Raw genomic sequence first — 7,500 nt, 5'->3', positions numbered from 1 at the left:
TATTTTGGGAGCCGAGCCAACATAGTGCAGCCCAGTCTTTCGTTTAAGCTACATTTCCACTTCAACTCTGAGATATCATGATTCGCGACGAAATGTGATGAAAGACTGTAGACGAAAGATAACATAAATGTACTGTTATTTGGTAGTGTGAATGCAGTTTTATGTGGTCTTCGTTATAAGATATCGTGGTTTAATATATAATGACTATGCGCTTGGGAGTGATACTCGCTACTTCTTCGAATACAATATTTGGCTTACTTAATACAGTGTATGTTGGGTGAAGATTCCTCGTCATGAAATAGTGTTGAATCATACATATCGTATATATGGTGAAGGTCGGATTTATGTGTGTTTGATGATGTCTGTAAATAGTTAATGATAATTTTTTTTCTTTTTTAAATAGTGTTTATTCATATATTGTGTTTGACATTTTGAATACATTGGCTATGTGTTATTTCGTTCTCACTTCTGTACGCAGTGACAACATATATGTTATGTTTGAGTAAAGAATTATGTCTTTGCTATTAACAAAACAATTATAAAACTTGAAATACAAGCTATGTTACCCAAAATATGTTAATAACAATGTTACCCTCAATCATTCATATATTTATTTTATTGTACTTTTTAATCAGTATTTCCCTTTTTCATTAACGTACGTCAATGTTATATATATATATATATATATATATATATATATATATATATATATATACATACATATATATTTTTTTTCTTTCTTTCTTTCTTCTTCTTTTTTTCTCTTTTTTTTCTTTTCTTTTTTTCTTTTTTTTCTTTTCTTTCTTTCTCTTTTTTTTCTCTTCTTTTCGTATTATCGTTTTTGTTTTTTAAACTATTGATACTTATTGTTCTTATCGTGGGCAATGGATCTCCCATTTTCATTACTGTATGTTTTTATTAACGACTGACTGTTACTGTTATCATTACCGCATTGTCGTTCTAGTGCTGTCAATATTGGCCTTTGTTACTGATAATTTCTATTATAAGACTTTACACTTGCATTGTCATTATCATCATCTTCTAGGTGTAATTGTTTTGCATTTGTTTGTGATTCTCATTCATTCTTTCTTCATTCTTATTCTTTATTCTCTCTTAGCCTTCTTCTCATTCCTTTTCTTGTTCTTATGTTTACTCTTTGTTATTCTTATTGTAACTCTTTCTTATCATTCATTCTGTATTATTTATTCTTATTTTTATTATCATTCTCAGTCTCATTTTCTTTCTTATTCTTGCTATTACCATCGTTCCTTTTCTTATTCTTATTCTCATTCTATCTTTATATATAACTCCTAAAAAGATAACAATATAATATAAACTATTTATCTTATAAACTATTCATTTTTAAAATTCTAATGCATATGGTACAATACTGAAAACTCTTTCGCAGATATGCAAGCTAAACGTTCAGATGAACTTGATATATAAAAAAAGTGGGGATATTGGGCCCTGCTATCAATAATGATTGGAGGAAGAATCGTTTATTTATTTATTTTGTATCCGTTGCTTTTGTACTAGCGTTCCAGTTTTAAAGATGGCTTCGCTGATTTGCTGCTATTACTATTTGTATAATAAAACTATGGAAGTTTAGAAGTTATATATATATATATATATATATATATATATATATACACACACATATGTATATATATGTATATATATGATATACATATTGTCCATATATATACAATCACACACACACACATACACACACACACACACACACACACACACACGCACACACACACATATATATATATATATATATATATATATATATATATACATATATAATATTCATATTATGTCTATATATATATATATATATATATATATATATATATATATGTGTGTGTGTGTGTATGTGTGTGTGTGTGTGTGTGTGTGTTTGCATGCGTGTGTTTTTGCACACACACACACACACACACACGCACACACATTTATTACGTATGTGTATGTGTTTGTGAATGTACGTATATCTGTATGTTAATATGCTCATGAATTATGCTAATTTGAGTTACTTGTTTCCGAAACTTTATCAAATCCATTTTTATCTTTTGCAGGAAAAGAAGACTTTTCTCAAGATACTCATCAAAGATATGCAGTGAACAAGTGGGCAAACAAGTCAAGCGTGTTTGCTGTTTTATTGAATTTTCTGACGCTAACTGATGAACGGAACGAGAAATCAAAGCATAAACTCTCGTGACATGAAAATTGGACAGGGTTTATGAATAGAAATAAATCAAAATCTCAACAATGAAGTGAATGGTGTTATTGACGACACGTTAACTAACTGGAGGAGATACATGGAATAACATAATCAGATAATTGAAATCATTTGAATGTTTACACCATGGGAAAAGATTCACAATGAGAAACAATAATCAGGGATAAAGAACTAACTTAGATTGTGAAGTGAATAAATAAAAGGATGCAATATGCGAACTGAAAACCTACGCAGCACCGGCCTTTGTTCACCGAAAATTGACCTAATCGATATGGAACGTTTATAAAAGACCAGTCGTTGGGTTGTTTGAAAATAAACTACGCTGTCTTTCGTGACGTTCCACAAACGGGAAATATATATTTATTTATACATTTTTTTTGGATTTTAAGAGCACGTGAAAGATCAATAGACCCAGAACTTCTGAAGGAGCATGATCCCCTTATCTCTTGTGGTGTTGGTGGTCGGGGCCGTGGTGGTGATCGGCGGCCTCTGCCTCTGCTACTTCTTCTCCATTAGGGCCATGTGGCGCGGCGGAGGACGCCAGCCCGTCGCCCATCCTGAGATCACCTGAGACTACGTCCTCGGCGTGACCTCCTCCAGGGATCACGTGACGCAGGTACAGGAGGAGGACGAGGTGTGAAGACATCCCGGATGCGCACTAAGGATGTCCATGAAGACTCTCGACCGGAAGGGGTGGGCGGAAGGAGGGCAGGAAATGGCCGTCCTTGTCCTTGTGTTTAAGGGGATGCAAGGATGCCTCCCGACGGACCAGAAAAAGGTCAGTGGCGTCGCGTGGAAGAGGAGAAGGAGAGGACTCGAAACGTGAAACAAAGAACACTGTAAAAATAAGGGCACGTAGATAACCTAGTATTTATATACAGGAATGAGATAAAATCGTGTGATAAAATACACAGCCTGTGTGATATATATTGCATAGTATGGCATCTCATGACAGCTTTTCATATCATGTAAAGGATAATAAGAACAATCACAAATGAATAAAGCTAAACAGTCACATTTACTGAAACTAAAACTTTTCTCCTAATGAATCATGGTGTAAATGCTTTGTGGATTTATTTCTTATAACAATTCAGCAACATGACAAGAAGTTCACTCCGCTGATCAACCAAAGACTCGCTGGAATAATAATCAAGGAAACCCTTCTACTGCAACGAAGTAGAACCTTCGTATTTTACCTTCATGCGAAGGAGGACTGATTGCTCAAAGACAAGGTAAATTTTTATTTTTTCTCATTTATTAGTTTCAAATGAAATATATATGTAGGTTCCCTGAGTATACACTATGTATACGTTGTATGTATGATCCTCATATTCACATTGTATATATCTTGTTATGTTTATGTACACGCAGTAAACTAATGGATAGGTTATTATACTATCACAGTTTATCATACGGTGATAACATTAAATAAAACAGTAATGGCACTGATTACAACATTCAAATGATAATTATAATTTGTAATAATGATTACATTTTCATCACTTCAGTTCATTTTTATTATTTCATTAAGTCGTGTTCACATCGGCACCTATTATTTGCAACCTTTGCCGATACCAAGAACACAGAACACAGAACTACACTAGCCGAACTGTTATGAGCCGTGAGGACTACCTTTCATAAACGAGCGGCCAGATCAGGACCGCCTTTACCATACTGTTAAATAAACAATACTGCTGTATGAGATACTGAAATGACACTCGGCATCTGGAATGTACAGTCAGACCTAAAAAAAGAGTGCTGGTAGTGACTCTAGCGATTGCTGTAGCAAAGGCTAACGGTCCTTTTATAAAAGTCCAATCTCTATAGCTGGTATAGATTTTGTATTTCACCGGTGCGCCAAGCCTAGTTACAATTATTGCTTTATACTTTCTTTTTACAACACAATTTTTAACGATGGATTTCACGTTACATATCTGGTCGGTTTTCTAAAATTACGAACTTTTTGGGGGGGTCAATTTCATGTTTGAGTAAAGCCAATTCCAAAGTTTTGTTCTAAATTACGACGATATTTGACTACGAGGTGAACATCATAGAAACAAAAAAAAATATTCTATGCAAGTTGAACCTCAGCTACACGCTGGAGTCTTTGCTTTCTAATATATATATGTGTGTGTGTGTGTGTGTGTGTGTGTGTGTGTGTGTGTGTTATATGTTTTATTTATTCATTTTTAAATAAAATAACACCACTGTTTTAGCCTTTTGTCTCCAATCAGTAACAGGGCTTTAGTTTATGGCAACTTTTGGTTTCCATCATTTTGGAAAGTAGGAAGTCACAAGTTGCGGAAATTACAACAACCATGGGCTATGAATTCTCGCAACGGTTGCAGATATATAATCAATATTATCATCATTGTTATCATTATCATTACCATTATTATCATCATTATTATTACCATGATTATCATCATTATTATTAACATCATTATTATCAATATTATAATCATTATTGCTATGATCGTTATCAGAATTATTATCATCATTATTATTATTATTATCTTTATTACCCTAATTATTATCACTGGTAGTATTATTTTCTTTATTAATATCATCACTATTACTATTGCTATTATTATTATTGTTGTTGTTATTATTATTATTACTATCATATTATTATTATTATCATTATCATATTTATCATTATAATTATTATCAATATTATTATTGTTACTATTTATTTTATTGTTCTTATTATTGTTGTTTTGTTACTGTAATTATTGTTATTATTATTGTTATTATTATCATTCTTACTATTATTATTATTATTATTATTATTATTATGATCATTATTCTCGTCATCATCATCATTACTAGTATTATTATTAGTGAAATCGTCATCATAATTGTAGTTATTGTTATATTACTATCATTCTTATTGTTACTATCACTACAGGTACTACTTCTAATACGACTACTTTTACTGATTATTATCATAGTTACTATTATCATTATCATTACTACTATCATTATTATACTTACTGTCATCATGAAGAAGTAGTAGCAGTAGCAATATCCTAATTTTCATTATTTTTATTTTTTTATCATTATCATTAAAATTATTATTAATAGTATAACTGGTATCATTATTACCGTTACTATTATTTCAATATCATTATTATTACTATTATTATTGTTGTTTCTATTATTATTTTTTACATTATCATAATAATAGTAATAATGATGATGGTCATGATGATAATAGTAATAATAATAATAATAATAATGATAAAATAATATCAACAATAATAGCATGATAATAGTAATAAACATAATAATAATAAAATTAATAATAAATATAATAATAATAATAAATATAATAATGATAATAAAAAGGGAGTAATAATTCACAAACACACACCATCATTATCATCACATCATAAACAATATCATGATCATCATAATTGTTATCATTATTAATGTTATCATTATTATTATTATTATCATTGCCATTATTGTTATTATTCATTATTACTATCAGAATTACTATCGCTATCTTTATTATCCATGACTGTAGTAGTACGTGACATTTTTACCGATGACATCATTATAATTGCGATTATTGTTAATATTGTTATTGGTATAATTATTACTACTTCATCTGATACAACTGGTACTACTAGTACTACTGCTGCTGTTGTCATAAATCAGTCATCATAATCATAACTACCAGTGTCATTATCACCAATGTATATCAATATATTTATTATATATGCATTATTATATGTATATATATTACATATAACTATATATATATATTTATATGTGTGTGTGAGAGTACACATACACACACACGCACACGCACATGCACACGCACACACACATACACACACACACACACACACACACACACATGTATACATATACATAATACATATAAGCGACTGAGAGTACCCCAGAGTCCGCTGTATGTTGCCATTAACATAAAGAGGAGATTTAATATGCTTTAAATTTGCAGAAGCAACATATTTCAACCTACATTGCGAGTTCTACCTCCACCCTTAGGCCTTTTGTTCGAATACTGATTACTCTTACATTTCTGCTGCTTATATGAGGTTTCCTGTATTTCATTTTTTTTTTTTTTCTTTTTTCTTTTTTCTTTTTTCTTTGACCCTTCCTGGTATTTCTTGATCCTCCATTCTTTCCTTTTTACAGTCGTTTATTTCTCATAGTTTTTTTTTATAGCTCTCAGTTGTCTAACCTGTTCCTGGTATTCTATGATCCCTGTAGTATACCTGTATATCAGCATTATTAAATATTATAATATATCTGTTTTACGATATGCTCGTATTCACCTGCGGCTGCAATCTTGTTATATCTTATCTTGTATTTGATTTTCACTAGTTTGTTGCAGTTTTTCACCGAATCTTAGACTAGGCATTCTGCAACTGGAATGATATGATAATGTAGATATTATTGCTATTGTATTCTTATTATCAATATAGGCAACCCGCTGCCTATATACAGTTCTACTGCTTAGCAAGTACGTCAAAAATATTGCATATACGGTCAAAAATACTGCATATTAGTGATCGAATAGTCTTTATTCAATGATAATAATGATGTTTTTGTTGTTGCATTGATATTGTTTTGTTATTATTATTGTTATTATTAGTAGTAGTAATAATAATTCTAAAAGTAGTGACAGAAATACATAAGCAGGCAGAAAGACAGACACGAAGATATACAAGCACCTGCAAAACACATACAGACATATAAGTACACTCACACAGATCCCTTCTCACCCCCAGCGAGTCAGTCACTATCCTTCATTCTCCCCGTTTCACCCATTACAAGCCAACAACAGCGTTCGGAATTCCATGTCTTGCTCGTCCAGACGACTTGTTAGTACCGGCAAGACAACGAGACCGCGTTCGGAACCTACGAAGACTTTATTACCCACAGTGAAACCCGCTTGAAAGCAAACATTCACTATAGTACTTCAACGGTTTCTTTATTTTACAAGGTTTTGTAACTGATGCATAGGTAACTTACCTGCAATTGACAAACACAAAAATACCTTTTGATAATAATACATGGCCATAATATTACCAACCAGTCTTACGGTCGCCTGCAACTGTTATTGTTTACATGCAAATGCTATTGTGACGTCATCTCGTCCTGCTCGCGAAGGAGGCGAGATCGACGAGATGGACAATAGGTCCCGAACGCCAAAGCAGGGCTTCCGAACGATCGGAACATTTTGTTCATTGGGCGAGGAGTTCCGAAAGTACCTTTAG

The 7,500-nt window shown here is 31.8% G+C and overlaps 1 long non-coding RNA gene across 1 annotated transcript in view; it reads left to right on the top strand.

Annotated features, from left to right (window-relative positions):
- The window catches only part of LOC125041975, an 88,248-nt gene that overhangs the window by 48,337 nt on the left and 32,411 nt on the right, over positions 1–7,500 (top strand). Inside the window, exon 2 of the long non-coding RNA XR_007116332.1 lies at positions 2,082–3,477. This is a non-coding gene — a long non-coding RNA (uncharacterized LOC125041975). The remainder of the gene's footprint in view (positions 1–2,081; positions 3,478–7,500) is intronic.

This window comes from Penaeus chinensis, chromosome 31 (assembly GCF_019202785.1).
Source record: "Penaeus chinensis breed Huanghai No. 1 chromosome 31, ASM1920278v2, whole genome shotgun sequence".
NCBI lineage: Eukaryota > Metazoa > Arthropoda > Malacostraca > Decapoda > Penaeidae > Penaeus > Penaeus chinensis.
Note: the sequence above shows the minus strand (reverse complement) of the source record. Positions and strands in the feature narration are given on the sequence as shown.